Genomic DNA, 17,206 nt, shown 5'->3' on the forward strand with positions numbered 1-17,206 from the left:
CATAATTGGCCTGGCTGCAAGCCCCAAGGATTCACTCCCTTTTGTTGCAGAGGCACTACGCGAGCACAATCAGAACAAGCTGCGATAATGGATCAAGCTTGTTCCTTGGTACGGGCAAACCATTTTCGTGGCGATGCTGAGGATTGATGGAAAAACTCATGAGCTTGTCTGGCTTGTTCAAAAGGAGATACATCTGTCACTGCCATGAGTTTGTCTATAATGTTGTTTCCTTCAACTAGCCCAACTGGTAGGTTAGAATGCCTTTGCATATGCATTATAAACAATGGTGCTGTCCTATAATCTAACACATTCCACAAATCTAATAATGCCTCAAACAACAAGGAGCTGGAAACTCGTTGCAAAAGCGCTCTATGTATTCTTCGTACAACTCCCACAACATAAAGGGAATCTACTACCAGATTAATTGGTCAGTTATGCCATTTTTCTAATGTTGCTATCACCACTTGCAACTCTAAAATTTGAACTGATCCCTCAGCTACAATGATCTGTGAATGCCACTGACCATTCTCAAACCATACAAAACCTCCTTTGCGTGAGCAACTACTTGCATCCGTGAAAACGGTTATCACATCTAATGGGCGCTCACTAACAACTGACATAGCCTCCAAGGGGAGGTTGGTTTTAAATATGGGATGCAATGGATAATGATTGTCCACCTGCACCAGAATCCAGGTAAGAGCAAAGGCAAGATCGTCATGTTTGAGAAGGATCTGTTCAAACAGATTGAGAGAAATGGGGATCACAATTTTAGCAACATACGACCCAGACAAGGTCAGATATCAGCTTAGTCCTTTCACTACCACTTGGGCAATGGCTTCCCACCTCTGAATTATCATTTTTTGTTTTTGATTGTTTAGAAATCTCCATTCTGATACCAACAATGCATCTTCTTCTTCCATACTCCACTGGGCCAAAAGTTCTGCCACCTCCTCATTGGTATTATACTAGGCTGTGAGAAGAAGAGCTTCAGTCTTTCATGGCAGGTTTAAGTTGCAAAATCGGTACCGTGTACAAGCTTCCACCATCTCTGCCATAGAAGCAGTTTTTTCCAAGCCGGCTAATATCTGTTGGCATTGGATGTTTGCATTCACCATGGCCAAATCTTTACGCACAGCAACTTTTGCCTCTGGAGTCAGGTTAGGAGAAGCATCTATAGCTTCTTTTAAATGGTCCACAAACTTCATATAGGGTTCCTCAGGATCCAGCTTTATTATAGAATAGGGTGGCACAGGGGTACCTATATTTGGTAATTCTTTCACTGCCGCCAGGGCAAGCCCTTGTGTTTGCTGTAAAATCCTTGGATGAAGTGCTGCCTGAGTGGCACCATCCGCATATTGTCCACGACCCACTAAATAGTCCAAGCTAGCTAATTGTAATGGATCATCAGCTGGTAAATGAACATTTTCTAATACGGCCAATTCCATGTTCCCCTGCCACTTGTCCAAGAGTATCAGATACCCCGCTGGGGGAAGTAATAACTCCATAAATGCCCAAATATCCGTCGGAGTTAGTACTTGCCCCTTGGAAAATGAATTGATTAGCTGCATCACATGCTTATTATCCATACCATATTGCATTGCTGTACTCTGGAACTGCTTAGCTGTTTTCCAGTCAAAGGGAGACCACTGCCTTTGTCCACTATTATCTACATGCACTGGCATTGCTGTAATACTGCCAGGTAACATAATCCCTTCAATGGTTGCATCCCTGATTACCCCTTGCCAGCATTGCCCTGTGTTATAAGAGTGATCTCGATGAATATGTCTACCCTGACGCACAGGGACAGCACCCAAATTGTCATTACTGTCACTATTGTACAATTCCCTTGTGTTTCCCTGTGTGTCAGTGAGTTCACACATATTCACAAACTGATCTGCTGACCCAGTCTCTAGCCCTTTTCCATATCATGCTCGCAAACATTCATCCGCTTCTCTTATTTACCACATCCCATCTTCTACACATTGCTTTGCCCATTTTTGTATTTGCTCCTTTTTCATTCAGAGCTCTTCAGGAGTGAGGTCCAATTTCGCTCCCTCCCGTTCCTGTTTTCCCTGTTATTTACATTCCCTGCCAATTGCCTCCAACTGGTCCTTAATTGCATCTGAAGACTTTTTATATGCTATTAACCCCAAAGTTTTACTTGTACGACCATCTAGCCGATTCATTGCTTTTAGGACTTCTTGCATCTGCATCTCCTGACATCTCAGCAAGTCCTTCAGGCCCTGCATGTGTCCCTCCTCCTGGAAGTCAGGGTGATTTTGTTGTCCATCGTGGTACGCCATTGACTCTTCCAGCAGAGGCATGTCAGCTGGATTAACTTGTCTTGGCTTGTTGAAACTTGCTGGTTGCTACCATTCATCATCAGAGGCAGATAATGGCTCAAAGGGTGCAGAGGGTATAAACGACTCGCCGTCTCCCCAAAACTCCAAGTTTGATATGGGGCATATCAGTGGTATTGACTCTTCAGAGTTCTCAGAGTGGGGGCAGCTCATGGCAGGCAGCTCTGGGGGAACAGCACACACTTCCGGCTCTCCTGAGACTTTCTCCATCAGCAGCCTGATCTCCCACCACAGTCCAGCGAGATCACAAGCCTCGCGGCTCCCCCTTGTGACTGCTTCCCATAGTTCAGTCCCTACCTCTGTGAAGGGGTTTCGTTAGAAGGAGATATGTTGTTGAATTAGTCAGGCCCAAAGGAATCTCAAGGCCACTTCAAGAAGCTGAGAACAGAATCTGCTGTGAGAAAGAGGGGCGTTTCTTCATTAACAGGGCCTCAGCATGGCGTGAGTCGTCGGACCTATCATCGGTGGGGCTCCAGCGTGTGGACTGCCCATGATACTCATTTAGCGAATCCATGCTTGGAGCGTGGATTCGTGTTTAGAGAATAGTTGCGTATATAAGGAGACATGTTTCTGTAATAAATGGCTTTGGCGTGATTCACATTGAATCGGAGTGCTGAGTCCTTTATCGTTCCAACAAATGGTGACCCCGACGTGATACTCTGAACGGCGTCTCACTAAGGTCGGGGAAAAGCCTGGAGCGGCCCAGCCGGAGGCGGCTCAGCTGGACTGAGAGCCGGGCGGAGACGTACGGACGTTCCGCGGATAAATTTTGTTGAAGAAGGCCCCGGGAAAGGTGAGCGGCTGGGAGCAGGAGGAGGGAAGAGTGAAGTTATGGGGCAGAATATATCCTCTGAGGAAAAAGCTATAGTTAAGATCCTCCTGCATATTCTCTCTATGAGAGGACTTAAATATGAAGAAAGTAACATACGTAGACTGTTGGTTTGTTGTAGAACTAACGGCTACCCGACAGAAGCTGAGAAAGCTTTTAAAATTGAATTTTGGGATGATATAGGGCAGAAATTATGGGATAAGGTTAGTGACGGAGATAAAGAAGCTAAATCATTAGCGACTACATGGAAGCTTATAATTTCCACCTTAAAAGAATTTAAGGCTGAGCGGGCTGCGGTTACTGGAATTTTTGCAGTGTTACAGCCTGATAAGAACTCTAAAAATAACTGTGAAGCTTACCCAGTTCATGTTTTCGATACCCTCCTTACTCCATCCCCTGTTGTGCCTTTGGCACCCCCAATGATACAACAGTCTGGGGCGGAGGGAGGAAAATTACCGAGTGGATGGCCTCCTGTACCATCACACGACCCTGGAGAGACCAAGAAGTCCAAAGAACTGGAGTCAGATAATTTGTCAAAAGGACTGGTGAAAGTTGAGAATGCTAAAGTCGTAAATAAGTGTAATATCAATTCTTTTACTGATTTGTGTCCGCCTTCACCGCTTTCTATCCTTCTAACTCCTACAAGAGAACAGAAGGAGCCGCCGGATAAGAACTGGGCAAAAGAACTGTGTGAAAGATCAGATCAGCTATTAGCGAGTGAATCCAACAGTCAGCAATATCAAGCTATGAGAGAGGTGCCTGAAACCAACAAAGCAGCCAAATCATTTGCAACTGTTAATCAGGGTCCCAATGAGAATTACATGCAATTTATTGACCATCTTCAAGAGACCATCAATAAGCAGATTGAAAACTTAGAAGTTAAGGAAGCACTGGTGTTGAAATTAGCAGTAGAAAATGCTAATGTTTGCTATCAGCATGTTATTTGCGAGTTTTACAGTACATATTAGGTGTTCCTGTGTACCGTCTCTCTGAAAATCAAGCAGCTTGTCAGGAATGTGAGTTAATGGTTTCACTAGTTGTTTTTAAGTGCGCCATAAAACCTTCTGCCTGCTCTTCCCACTCAGTCTGCAAGCAGCCCTGTGCTTCCCCCCCGCCTCCCCCCCCCCCCCCCCCCCCAAGGTTTTTACTTGCAAGATGGAGTCAGGAATGATTGTTTTCAGTTGTGTTCCTGAAAAATCGGTATTGGGAGGTGTTTTAAAACATAGAAAAGCACTCGGACAAAAAATCATTAAATCTTTTCAGACAGTTTTACAGGCAGGGCGATTTGAACTTCAACAAGCTGAGAGAGACTTAACTGATAACACACAGGTCAGAAAACTTGTTAAAGTCTGCAAGATGCTTTCCTTATTAACCTGTTTCCTTTGTGGGTATCTGTTTAAGCATGTTGCAATTTTGATAGGTCTTTGTTACATGGTACGATAAGTTCACAGTCTGTTAAATCATGAGATTCCGTTGACTCAAAATGTGCACTTTGTGATAATACAGAAGAACATGAGTAATTTAGTTCTTTACTGCATGAATGTGATGTCTATCCCTGTTTCTCTATTAGGATGAGATGTGTTAGGACAACTAGGAGCAACTCTGGTGACAAAACAACAGCATTTCTAGAAGCGGCCATTGATGATGGGCGACCAGTACTGAAATTACAGTGGAAAAATGATGATCCAGTATGGGTAAATCAGTGGCCGCTCAGTAAAGAAAAACTCGCCCATGTTGAAGAGCTAGTACAGGAACAGCTTGAAAAAGGGCATTTAGAGACGTCTACAAGTCCCTGGAATACTCCTGTGTTTACTATTCAGAAAAAATCAAAGAAATGGAGGTTGTTACATGATCTTCGAAAAATTAATGATACCATGGAAGACATGGGAGCATTACAGCCGGGATTACCATCCCCTGTCATGATTCCAGAAAATTGGCAGATCTTAATAATTGACTTGAAAGATTGTTTTTTCACCATTGCTTTGCATCCTGATGACTGTAAACGTTTTGCATTTTCCATAAATTCTGTAAATAAGGCTGAACGTGCAAAAAGGTATCAATGGGTACTTTTGCCACAAGGAATGAAAAATGCCCCAACTATGTGTCAAATTTATGTAGCTTGGGCCTTGCAATCAATCAGAAAATCTCATCCTGAATTAGTGATTTACCACTACATGGATGACATATTAATAGCTGGGGAAACTTTTTCGACTGATTTGTTGATAAATGAAGTATCTGATACCTTGCAGCATAGAGGATTGCAAATTGCTCCAGAAAAGGTACAAATTCAACCAGCGTGGAAATATCTTGGTTGGGAAATTTCTCAGTCCACAGTGAAACCTCAGAAAATAGTATGTCGGCCTGTCATTCAATCCTTAAATGATGTGCAGAAACTAGTGGGTGATCTGAATTGGGTCCGGAGCATTTGTGGGATCACTAATGAGGATTTAGCTCCAATTGTAAAACTGCTAAAACGGGATAGTGACATTAGCTCTCCTAGAACGCTTACTGCTGAGGCGGATGCTGCTCTGAAAAAGATTATGTCCAAACTTGTAAAAGCTTTCAGCCATAGGTGGAACCCAGATTATGTAATCGGACTACTAATTGTAAACAATACTAACTATCCTTTTGCTCTCATAATGCAATGGACAACTGGTAAGGAGCCGTTAAAGATCTTAGAGTGGGTGTTTTTGCATTTTCAACTCAAACAAACCATTACAACCAGGGTTGAGGTCTTTGCTCAGCTTATAATGAAAGGTAGGCAGAGAATAGTCGAAATTTCAGGGGCTGAGCCTGCATATATCATTGTTCCCCTCGTTTCAGAATATTTACAGTGGGCTTTGCAGAACTCCTTACCTTTTCAGATTGCGTTATTAAATTCTCAAGTTTTAATTAAGACATTTTCCCCTCCACACAAGTTAATGTCAGTTTTGAATATGGGATCAATGGAGGAGGGTCCCCCTCTTCTCTCAGAATTTCCTGTTAAAGGACCCACAGTGTTCACTGACGCAGGGGGTAAAATGCAGAAAGCAGCAATTACATGGAAAACAGATGGAAAATGGCACAATGTGATACTAACTGACCTGAAAGGATCAACTCAGCATTTGGAACTCAGGGCTGTAATAGAAGTGTTTATCAGATTTGCTCATAGCCCAGCGAATATTGTTTGTGATTCTTTGTATGTGGTAGGTGTGGTAGCTCGCATTGAAAGATCATTGCTCAAAGAGGTTCAGGATGCACAACTGATGTCTTTGTTCAAGCAACTATGGTTGTTGGTTGAAGAGAGACAACACCGATACTTCATAACACATATCCGTAGTCATCTGACAATTCAAGGCGATTTAGCTGAAGGAAACCGCCGAGCTCATTTTCTTGTATCTCCTGCCTCGGTTCCACCTCCAATAGATAGGTTTGGGCAAGCAGTACACTCTCATAGTTTCCTCCATCAGTCTGCTCAGGTCTTACAGCAGCAATTTTCATTGTCCGAAAGTGAAGCCCGAGGTATTGTTAAAAGTTGTGCAGATTGTCAGCCCATCTCAGTAGGGCTGGGTGCAGGAGTCAATCCAAGAGGATTAGGAGCCTTGGAATTGTGGCAAATGGACGTCACACATGTCCCTGAATTTGGTAGGCTGAAGTATGTGCATATGTCTATTGATACATATTCTTTCGCCATATGGGCCACTGCTCAGACTGGTGAAACTAGTTCACATGTGCAACGACATTTACGTTCTGCTTTTGCAGCTTTGGGAGTTCCTGCACAGGTCAAGACAGACAACGCACCTGGTTATATCGCCAAAGCTACTGCCACCTTTTTTCAATTGTGGGGTGTTAAGCACATTACAGGGATACCAAATTCTCCTACTGGTCAGGCCTTGATAGAAAGGATGAATCGAACTCTCAAGCATCAGCTTGACAAACAAAAAGGGGGAACTGACTGTACTACTCCACATGACAGACTAAGCAAAGCATTATATGTCTTGAACTTTTACGCCTTCCGCAAGGGTTCGACATTCCACCTATGATTCGTCATGGAACAAGCTTAAAAGGACACTTGACAGACCTTAGAGAAAATCAATGTCAGGTCAAAATACGCAATGGAGTTACTGGTGAATGGGAGGGTCCTTTCCAATCAATAACTTGGGGAAAGGGTTATGCTTGTGTCATTACAGACCAAGGATCAAAATGGATTCCTGAGAAATGGATCAAGCCATGGCTGAATAAAGACAACAAAGATTCGACAGATGCAGAAGGACAGGAGGGAGATAAGTTGTGAGAATTGTCTCAAATGTAAACCATGAATTCTTATTCAGTGTTATAGATGCTCTTAGACCCAGTGGTCTAAAAGCTTATTAGTAAACAGATAAGGTATCTTCCATAGAGAATGCTAATTTGAACAGATAGTAAGAGTTCCAAAAGGGTGATATTACAATTAGGTAATCTATGCATAGATAAGGTAAAAGTATAAGATATTTCTACCATGGTAACCTAATTTAGCAACTGGTAAGGTTTTAAAAGAGATATTAAGATTAAGCTATAGATCTTTTAAATAGGTTAATATAAGTTTTAAGATATTAATTCAATAATTAGCATATGAATAGGTTAATATAAGTTTTAAGATATTAAGTCAATAATTAGCATATGCTGATGGTATTAAGTACGTTACTCTATAAACTGCGCAGTTATAGATCTTTTAAGAATTTAAGAGAATATATTGTATTAAGTTGTCTGACTATTCTAAAATAGTGCGTTGGTAAGGTTGTCATAAGTAGAATTAAGGTTTTATATATGATATGAAGGTTTGAGTATAAGCAGATAGTTGTTTAATCTTATTAAGTAAGGTTTAGCTACATTATATGTAATTGTAATTATGTTGTTAATCACGTGTCCTATGTTGCAGTGTATTTCAAAGACGATTCAGCATGCTGTTTAAGGGGCCTGACTAGTTCAAGAACAAAAAGGGGGAATTGTGAAGGGGTTTCGTTAGAAGGAGATATGTTGTTGAATTAGTCAGGCCCAAAGGAATCTCAAGGCCACTTCAAGAAGCTGAGAACAGAATCTGCTGTGAGAAAGAGGGGCGTTTCTTCATTAACAGGGCCTCAGCATGGCGTGAGTCGTCAGACCTATCATCGGTGGGGCTCCAGCGTGTGGACTGCCCATGATACTCATTTAGCGAATCCATGCTTGGAGCGTGGATTCGTGTTTAGAGAATAGTTGCGTATATAAGGAGACATGTTTCTGTAATAAATGGCTTTGGCGTGATTCACATTGAATCGGAGTGCTGAGTCCTTTATCGTTCCAACATACCTCCTCTCATGTATTGGGAGAAAAAAGCTCGTCCATAGCTCGAACACACCCCTTCCATTTTGCAAAACGTAAGAGACGTTGGATGGCATCTTGCTCCAAGTTTCTTCCTGTTCATGCAGCCATCTGCAGAATATTTTTAACTATTGCTTTTTCTTCCACAGATGCCGTGTTTCCCATGCCGCCTGATTCACTGTAGGCCTACTTTCTGCTTTTCTTCAAGCTCCCAGCTTCCCTTCGCCAGCACTGGAGGCCCTCTCACATCTTCACTTCCAGCGATCATCTTTGATACGAAGTATCACGTCAGGGTCACCAAAATGTTGCCTTCCGTGCAAGAGACAGCACCTGACACACCAATATGATGTTCACAGAGTTCAGCTTTATTGTCCAACAGAGCCAGCTTTATACCAAAAGCTGCCCTGTCCACACGCCTTGCAACAATATGATTGGTTACAGCATGTGCTATACAGTAATGTGATTGGCTGCAAGCACTGTCCACGCGCTCTGCACGGACATGTCGGCAATTGCTCATTGGCTGGTACCTTCTTATAGGATTCTTTTTGTCTCTTTTGTTTCCAGCTTCAACTCCTAGCCAGGCTGGTGATGATCCCATCCCCCCAGAAGGAGCCCTGCCACTACACCCCCAGACCATCCTCTTGCTGCTGGCACTTCTCCTGGGGTTGAGGGACAGTTCTGCCCCAGGTTTCTCACTCCAGAGCCACCCCTACTGCCCAGCCCTGCCCTGCCACCAGGATACTTCGTGTGACACATCTTCCCTACCTCTCACCCTCAGAAATTAGGGAGCTTCCTCACCCATAGTGAGAGGAGTGACTTCATCCTCACAATCTTGAGCAACATCACACACCCAAGGGTCTCTCAGAACCTGCCACTTGCCAGCATGCTAGAAATGGCACTGAGAGACTTGGACTTGCAGCAGACCATGGCAAGCAGTGTGGGGCCAGCTTGCCCTGCACATGTGTACTCCATGGGCTGCGCCCCCTCCCTGAGTCCAGGGCTTGGGAGCACTCAACGGGCAGCCTTTGAGGCCAGCAAAGAGCAACAGAAGGAAGCAATTCTTGGTGGTAGCCAGGCCACGACTGTGCTCCACCCCGCTCCACGCCCTGCCTCTTCCAGGTGGAACAGATTGTGTGGAGCGCCTACACACAGATGGCGCACGTCAGCCACACACCACTCCAGGACAGCCTGAGGATGACCCTTCTCAAGTGGCCCGCTTGTTCCCTCATAAGGTGATCCCTAGCTTGTTGCGGCAGTTCCTGCACTGTGACAGGTATGTGACCCATCAGCAGCGGGGGCAGCTCAGGACCTCTGTGGCCTGCCCAGGCACAACGGGTGGTTGCTGAGGTGGCCCCACTGACAGTGTATTCTGTCTCTGCAGCACCGCCAAGGCCATGTAGAGCATGCTGGCCTCTGAGCGCTGCCCTGTGAAAGACATGCTGAAGATCCTGCTGATGGTCTAGCAGAATGTCATCTGGCAAAAGACATTTGCTCAAACATGGAGCTGCTGCTGTTTCCTGGCTGTGAGTGTGTGGATAAGGCCTGCTGTACCCTACCTGGGGTTGCGTGCTCCCTCTACAGCCCCTCCTCCCTTCTCCACATCCGTAAAAGGCAGACATCATGGGGGCACCTGGTCCAGAGACATCAGGGCCGCAGCCAGACAAGTCAGCACATGCTGCTTGGCCCCATGGTGCATGGGCAGGCAGCCCATGCCCCTGTTCATGCTGCTCTCCATTGTTCTCCTCCCTCCCCAACTCCTCCTGACTGTGTGGTAGCTGGCAAGCCTGTGCGCAGGGTGGCTGCCTGGCCAGAGCAGGCTGCAGGGTCAGGGAGGGGGAGTCCTGCACAGTCACTGGGCCTGTGGGCCAGCTGGGCTGTTCCATTTGGACTGTGAAGGCTCATGTGCCCCTGGTCCAAATAGGAGCCAAGCCCAAAGCGCTGCCATGAGTAAGTCTCCAGGCCAGGCATCCAGGACGGGCCTTGCCCTGGCATCTCCCTCAGTTCAGTGTGACCCTGTAACCTCCACACACCCTGCCCTGGGTAGTGCCCCAGGGACATCTCTGCAGTGAGAGCTGTCCCTGCATTTCTCTGCAGCTCTCCAGTGCCATGCGTGAGGTCTTCCTGGTGCCATCCAGCCAAGACACTGTGCAGTTACTTTTCGGCGAGCTCTTCATGGCAGTGGTCTTCCACATCTCCTTCAGTGTGATTGGCACACAGCTGGTCTGCTGCTGCTCTGTCAGTGCAGGGAGGCCAAAACATCCTCCTGTCCACCTCCTCAGATGCTCTGTCCAGGCTTCCTGGTGTTGCTCCTGGGCCCAGAGCTGGGGCGAGGACCCCATGTAGGAGCACACTTTACTTTGCATGTAGGAGCATGGTGAGCATCATGCAAGCTTTGTTCCATCGCCTGGGCAGTGGCCACCTTTGAGGGGCGGAGGAACACGCAGGTTGACTCAATATGAGTGATAAAGCATAGTTCGATTTATTAGCCCAAATAGCATATACTTATACAGTTCACGATAATTATGCATAACTGTCACCTACTAATTGGCTTAAGCTCTAACAGTACATTTGCATGGTCCTCCTACTTGCAGCTGCTAGCTATGCTTATTCTACATTGTAGTGCTGTTGAAAGCTGTTTGTGAAACTCTGCCAAGGCCTCAGTGACCTTGCTGATTTTACTGAAACAGTCAGCGGTTCCCACCGTGGCCTAACCTTACTAATTGTGCTAAAGTCTTCAGAACAGGCTCTGCTCGTACAACCAGTCCACAGATCCATGTCCCCCATTTCCAAGCCATTCTCCAACAGCCACCTGGTTGAAGATGCTGGGAAGCAGGGTGCCTGGGACATGCTCATGAGCCCCGAGACTTACCGTGCTGGTATCACCGTCCCGACTAGGCGAGTCAGTCATCCTTGTCTGCCCCGGCATTTCTCCCTGGAGAGGAAGGCCTCTTGACTGGATCTCCTTCCTCCCGGGTTCTGCAGCGCAAGCAGCCAACACAAGGTGCAAACGCAACCTTGCCTGTGTGGTCTGGCCTGTGGAGCCATGGCTGGTGCTGGCGGCGCAGTTCCAAAGAGGTTTGCTTGTCCAGCTCTGTGCTTCCAATGTCTTCCTCCCCTGGCCAAGGTGCTGCAGGGTGGAGCTCTGGACTGTTGACCTCTGTGTCTTAACAGGCAGCCATAGGCCTCCTCCAGGGACAGGCCTACCAGGACACCGGCACCATGACTGTCTTCACCAAGGTGGGCCTGATGGCAAGTGCTGCTACTCTGAGGGCAGGCGGGGGGAAGCTGGGCTGCATGCATGAGGCAGAGGGTAGAGGGAAAGCCCTCTGCAGGTGCTGCTGCCTGCCACCAGGGCTGTGACCAGCCCAGGAGTCTTGTCTCAAGCTGCCCAGGAGCTCTGCTATCTGTGCCAGGTTCTCACTCTACTGCCAACTGCCTTTCAGCTCCTGGACTGCACTGACTTGGGTCACATCACTGACCACATCCTGTCCATCCTCCAGGGCCACCTGCAGAGTGAGAGCTTGCTGCTGTGGAGGATGGCAATTACATGCTTCATCACACTGTCTCAGAGGCCTGAGAGGGTGAGCAGGAGCACACGGGCATCATGAAGCGGCCTACCTGGCACTGGGCTGCAGGTGGCACTGCGTGCAGAGGCTTTTCCTGGTTTTGCCAGGAACTGGGAGGGGTAAGAATGACACTCACAGACCCTGCTGCCCTGCTCAGTCACCCCGAGCACTTCAGGCCCGGCCCTGGGCTGCACTGCAGGCAGAGAGATCTCTGCCCCACTGGTGCTGCAGCCTCTACATGCAGAGTGGTTTTGCCGAGGTGGTCCTCAATTGCGCCACAAAATGAGATCACGAGTTTCTCATAGGCAGCAACTCTGCAAGGCCTGCTGTCAGAGGTCACGCAGCAACTGCAGGATGAGAACTGCAACACCAGGACGGCAGCCCTGACTGTCCTCGGCAACACGCTCTGCCTGGCGGACAGGCAAACAGCTATCCTCGTCGCTCTACAGCTGGTGCAGATGCTCCTGCCACTCTTTGAAAACATAAGGTGGCAGGAGAGCAGAGGCTTGTTTAGCATGCTGGAGTGGAGGGAGGGTGGGGGGGGGCAGGGCGGGCAGGTGTGCGTGGCCTGGGGCTGGTGCGTCCCTCTCTGCACGTGTTCACTGGCCCCTGAGCTCTTCTGCTTGCCGCAGAGGGAGAGCAACAAGGATTTGTCTCCTCACCATGGGGTTGGAGGAGTCAGAACTGAGGTCCTCCCCTTCTTCCTCGTCTCCTCCTAGGCGACTGTGTGTGAGAGCGCTCCATCCTGCTCTTCAGAGATGAGATGGAGGTTGCAGTCAGCACCCACAAAGCACAGATGAGGAAGGACATGCAGAAGAGCCTCATGCCCCTGTTCTTCCACCTGCATGACAAGGACCACAGCGTGGCTCAGGTGGGGATTTCTGAGGCCTTTGAATGTGCCTCAACTGGGGACCAACCTCCAGCATCCTTGAGGAGGGCTCAGGGCTCCTCCCTGCCTGCAGCCACACAGCTGGCAGCAACTGAGAAGGTGGGCAGGGTCATTTCCTGTGCCTGCCCTGCCTGATCCAGTACAGCTCAGCAGCAGTGCACAGCCACAAAGACCTAAGCCCTGGAGCCTCTGTGGGCTTCACAGCAGTGCGTGCGGTAGTCTGAGGCCCAGGGTTTGGAACCCTGACCCTTCCTTGCCCCCTCTGCTCTGCCCAGATCCTGTCCCCTGGGTGGCAGTGCCATCTCCCAGTCTCTGCTGCTCTGCAGGCCTCTCAGGACGCCCTCCTGGGAGCTGCCAGGTTCCTGAAGTGGAGGCAGCTCAGGAAGCTGCTGGAGACACAGCAGACATGGAGGGTTGGCGAGTGCCTGGTAAGGATAGCCCTATAGTCTCACACGCAGCCTGGAGAAGCCCCTCTCCCTCAATTCCCTAGTGCATGGGGCTAGCAGCTGTGCCACTGCCCTCTGTGCCAGCACAGTGCTGCCTGCATTGCACACAGGTTCCTTTTCACTCTGGAGTCCAAGCATGTTGACGGAGCCTCAACCCAGCTGAACCTTGCCAGCAGGGTGCCCCTACAGGGAACACCCAGCCCCTGGCTCCCTCCAAACCCTGGCACCAGCCAGCTGCATGCTGGGCATCATGGGTGTCTGGGCAGCAGAAGGCAGGCAAGGCCAGTCCTGGGATTTGGGGAAGGCTTTGCGTCAACTCTGTCCCCTGGTGCTCTCACCAGCTCATGGAGGACAGCATCAGAGTGGAGGACTACCTGCATCAGAGCCTGCCGTACCTGCAGAGCCCACAGGAGCCCTTGTGTGAGGCAGCCATCAGGTTCCTGGGTGAGCCACAACCCTGTCAAGGGACCCTCCATGCCCCACGGCAGCTTAGCTCCAGCCACAGCTGCTGCCCAATCTGTTAGGCAGCTGAAGAGCCCTGACTGCCCCATGTGGGGCCCACAGGGATCCCTGCTGCCCTCTTGCACCCGGGCTTGCACATGGGCTCCTAGTGGGAGCTTTGCTGGGTCTCTCGCAGCCTTCTTGGGCGTCACATTCAGGGTACTTCGAGTGGCGGAGGAACATGCAGGTTGACTCAGTATGAGTGATAAAGCATAGTTCAATTTATTAGCCCAAATAGCATATACTTATACAGTTCATGATAATTATGCATACTTGTCACCTACTACTTGGCTTAAGCTCTAACAGTACATTTGCATGGTCCTCCTACTTGCAGCTGCTAGCTATGCTTATTCTACATTGTAGTGCTGTTGAAAGCTGTTTGTGAAACTCTGCCAAGGTCTCAGTGACCTTGCTGATTTTACTGAAACAGCCAGTGGTTCCCACTGCAGCCTAGTCTTGCTACTTATGCTAAGGCCTTCAGAACAGGCTCTGCTCGTACAACTGTCCCTTATTTTTAAGGCATTCTCCAACAGAGTACCACCCTGGGCTCAGCCTTGCCCAAGTGGAGGAAGACGCGTGGCCAGGCCCATGGGGCTGGTGGCAGGAAGCTGGGTCTCTGGGAAGGCAGGCTAGCAGGCTGTGTGAGGGGCTGTGTGTGCCTAGGGCTCATCGGGCACCAGCAGGCAGATATGTGCCAGGAGAAGCTCCAGGTCATCTGCGAGGGTAAGTGAGGACATTGGGGTGTCTCTGGGGGCTGGCAGGAAGAAGGAAATACCCCAGCTCCTGCCTCAGCCCAGGAGGGCTTTGCTCCCTGCGCGGGTGAGGGTCAGTGTGGGCGGAGCAGAGAGGCGCGTTGGACATTGGCAGCCATCACCCTTGGGCTGATCCCCACACCCCTGCCTTCCTCCTGTCCCTGGGGAGAGCTGGCGGTGCAGGGGTGACCCTGGCTGGAGGAGCTCCAGAGGTCATCACAGAACCTCAGCTCTGTTCCTTTTCATCACAGCCCTTCAAGCCCAGGCAAATGACAACAGCCTCTCAGTCTCTTCCCTGCCTTCTCAAACCCTGCTGATCTTGGAGTCTGCAGTGAAACAGCCTCTCTCTGGATTTTGCTTGCAAGCACTGTTCTACCAGCTCCAGAGGGCATGAAGGAGGGGGAGGACCCCTCACCTGGGAAATGGCTGACAGTGCTGCTGGAGCTGTGTACAGAGGTGGTGCCATGAAGCCTGAAGAAGAGGCCAAAGGCTGTGGCAGTGCAGTGAGAGGAACACTTGGTGGTTGGTGACCTAGGAAGGAAATGGGCATCCTGTTGGATGGAAGCAGAGGCCCTAGGCCAGCCAGCCTGCCTGTGTCTCCCAGCCATTGATAAAAAAGACTGTGGAACTCCACATGCCATTTGAGCTTTTCTTCCCCATTCCGCCCTGCCCTGACAAGTCTCAGACACCTGAGGGGTGCCTGCACTGCCGGGTCCTGCACATGGCCCTGTGCAGCCACACTGCTCCCCAGCAGCCCTAGAGAAGCCTGCTGGGCCCCCACACACCTGTGTAGAGCCTTGCTGCCCCCAGACAGCAAGTTGCAGCTGAGAGAAAGCCAACAGTCCCCAAAACACCTTCTCAAGAAGGCACGGCAAGCAGAGCTGGCGGCTGTCAACAAGCTGGCAATCGTCCACAATGCTTCAAAGGCAGGCGCAGGCCCAGCTGCTCTGCCTGTATTCCCAGACATTCTCATCCGTGTAAAATGGTTACTTTGTCAACTACTTTCCATGCCCTGTGACACTCTGTTCTATGAAAACTTAGGAAATGCTCAGCATCTGAAGCTTAGGGCAACCTGGTTTCCCTCGTGGCCTAGCTCCATTCCAGCATTTCTATCAAGACTAGTAACATTCCAATATGATGAGCACCTGGCAGGCGGTGAGCTTGCCGCTGCAGCCAAGGACTGTCACCGCCCAGACAACTACGCAATGTTCACACACATCGCTGCAGTGTATGTCAGAAGTGAGAGATTCAGAGGTCATTAGCCCCGTTGCCTGTTTTCCCAATGCACAGGGCCTGGCTGGCCCATAGTTTATTTACTTCACAGCACCTCCTACGGCGCTGTGGGTTAGACCTGTGACCCAAGCAGTGCTGATAACACACTGATGTTTGGCTGCTGCTGAGCAGTGTTTGCACAGCTTCAAGGCCTTCTCTGTGTCTCGCTCTGCCGCCCCAGTGAAGGAAGGGGGGGGTGTATAAGCGGTTGTGGGGGAACACAGCCAGGCAGACCACCCCAGCTCCCCAAAAACATATTCCATGCCATGTCATGCTGTGCTCAGCAACAAAAAGGGCAGGGAGGAGAGGGGGTTTCAGGAGGTTGGCCAGCTTTCCTTGGCAACTTTTTGGCCTTAGGCCTACCCACGGGTGGGGCTAGGCACTTGCCTCTTGCCTTCACATTACTTGCTTTCCTTTCTCTTCTTTCTCTCTCCTTCTGCTTTGGCTTTGCTCAGGAAGTGATTTTCATCTTGATTCAGCAGGTTGCCTGCTTTTACTCTCCCTATCTCCTTCCCCCAAGCCAAGCGAGTGGCTTTTTGGAACTTCTGCAGCGTACCAGGGTTAACCCTCAGCACAAAGGTAGCCTGCTTTCTTTCAGTCTACACCAGTAACAAGCTACACTCGCCTCTCTCATTCAGTGTCTTTGCAAGAGTTACATATGGAAGGACTGCTGTGTTTGCAGTGAAATTACTCAATAGTTTTCATGATGACTGTGTTAATCAGAACACGAGGAGCCATTAATTGGCTGATGCAGAATAGAAGATGACAATCCCTCTACTAGAGACATCTACCAGAAAGTAAAATACCTTCTGTCCTGACCAAAAGGAACAGCCCTATCCTCTGTCCCCGAAGCATCCTTCATCATTTTATTCAGCAGAGAATTGACCCTTACTCTGTTAAATGTAGGTCACTTTATTTTGGGAGAGATTTAATCTCTCTGTGAGCATTCCAAAGGAATAAGATGCTCCACTGGTCTTTTTTTTTCTTCCCTTGTGGCAGAAAGCCCGGCCAGGGAACGGCTGAGCACAGCAACGGCAGACCTCGGCTCCCCACCTTAGCAGAGCCAGGCCTGCGCGTCTGCTCTTTAGCTGCTCCGGGATGCCCCACGGGGGCGGGGTGGGGCCGCCCTCCCGCTGGAGGGGGACGGTCCCGTGCCGCGGGCAGCGCGACCGCGGCGGGAGGGGCCGCCCGGTCACGGCAGGTCGGGCCCGCGAGGCATGCTGGGAGCTGTAGTCTCCCAAGGGCCCCGAGCAAGGTGACGGCTCGTGCGCGGCC

General features: G+C 49.3%; 1 long non-coding RNA gene across 3 annotated transcripts; it reads left to right on the forward strand.

The window, feature by feature from the left end:
- The first annotated feature begins 2,699 nt into the window (after window positions 1–2,699).
- On the forward strand, window positions 2,700–15,393 carry LOC139826411 (uncharacterized). 3 transcript variants are annotated; one of them, XR_011736450.1, is made up of 6 exons: window positions 2,700–9,778; window positions 9,887–11,580; window positions 11,677–11,742; window positions 12,006–12,190; window positions 12,791–13,850; window positions 14,427–15,393. It is a non-coding gene; the product is annotated as an uncharacterized lncRNA (long non-coding RNA). The 3 variants fall into 3 exon arrangements; XR_011736448.1 differs by having other exon boundaries at window positions 2,702–9,778; window positions 12,791–15,393; XR_011736449.1 differs by having other exon boundaries at window positions 2,703–9,778; window positions 12,006–12,086; window positions 12,791–15,393.
- Window positions 15,394–17,206: the final 1,813 nt, after the last annotated feature.

The sequence above is a fragment of the Patagioenas fasciata genome, chromosome Z, assembly GCF_037038585.1.
Source record: "Patagioenas fasciata isolate bPatFas1 chromosome Z, bPatFas1.hap1, whole genome shotgun sequence".
Lineage (NCBI taxonomy): Eukaryota > Metazoa > Chordata > Aves > Columbiformes > Columbidae > Patagioenas > Patagioenas fasciata.